This window comes from Citrus sinensis, chromosome 6 (genome assembly GCF_022201045.2).
Source record: "Citrus sinensis cultivar Valencia sweet orange chromosome 6, DVS_A1.0, whole genome shotgun sequence".
NCBI classification, from domain to species: Eukaryota; Viridiplantae; Streptophyta; class Magnoliopsida; order Sapindales; family Rutaceae; genus Citrus; species Citrus sinensis.
In genome coordinates, this window is record NC_068561.1 from 24320784 (window position 1) to 24321917 (window position 1134).

At 40.7% G+C, this 1134-nt stretch overlaps 1 non-coding gene across 1 annotated transcript; it reads left to right on the top strand.

Moving 5' to 3' along the window:
- Positions 1–716: 716 nt before the first annotated feature.
- Positions 717–820, top strand: LOC127903587 (small nucleolar RNA R71). Its single transcript, XR_008056295.1, has one exon. It is a non-coding gene; the product is annotated as a small nucleolar RNA R71 (small nucleolar RNA).
- The last annotated feature ends 314 nt before the right edge of the window (positions 821–1134 follow it).

A 1134-nucleotide genomic window follows, 5' to 3' on the forward strand; every position in this document is an offset into this window, starting at 1 on the left:
GAACTGAAGAAGCGAGTTGTCCCACCATCTTCTCGAGGCTTGAAACTGATTGGGCTTGTGAGTTGAAGCCCGCTCTCAACTCATTTCGTAGTCCATCAATGGTGCGGTTCTGTTGCTCAATCGTGGAGTGAGTAACATTCTTGAAATTTTGGAATGCATCCTCCCATGGTCTGGGTTGAGAGTAGTTCTGATTCTGATTGAATGGTCTAAATGGGGGCTGAGAGGCTTGAGGATTTTGTGGAATTGGTGGAGCTGGAGCTGTTGGTCCATTCTGTTGGAATCCTTGAGACCATGAAAAATTGGGGTGGTCTCTCCATCCAGGGTTATATGTGTTGGAGTATGGGTTGTAATTTGATGGCTTTCTCATTACACCTATGGCATTGGCTTGATCTGAGTATGAGTCATGGTCATGTGGCTCTGTTGATTTAGCAGTCGATAATGATGCTATTTGTCGAGAGAGACCTTCAATTATCGCTTTGACTTCTTTAATTTCTGAACTTGATTCGCCAATTTGAACCTCATTCACTCCTTTAATTCTTCTAGTAGTCCTGAGTGATCGACTCCGTTGTTGGGAATTATCTGCTTGTCGCTGGAAGAATTCCCAAATCTCTGATGCACTTTTTGACATTAGCTCTCCTCCACTCGTTGCCATTAGCCATTCTTGCACATTCGGCAATAATCCCTCCAAAAAGTATTGGCATTGGTGCCATTTCTCGTACCCATGATGTGGACACTTCAAGAGTAGCCCATTGAATCGCTCCCATGTTTCGAAAAATTGCTCGTCATCTTTCTGGGTAAACTCCGAGATTTCCCTGCGAATAGCATTGGTTTTATGCACTGGGAAATATTTATTTAAAAATTTTGTAACCATTTGTTCCCATGATGCAATGCTATTAGCAGGCAATGTATTAAGCCATGAACGAGCTCTATCTTTTAAAGAAAATGGGAATAGTCTAAGTTTAACATCATCATCTGAAAAATTCTCATATTTGAATGTTTGACAAATGGCATGAAAATCATTCAAATGATTATATGGATCCTCATTTTCTAGGCCATAAAATGTAGGGAGACAATTTAACACACTAGGTTTTAATTCAAAACTCCTAGCAGCTACATTTGGGTATCTTATGCATG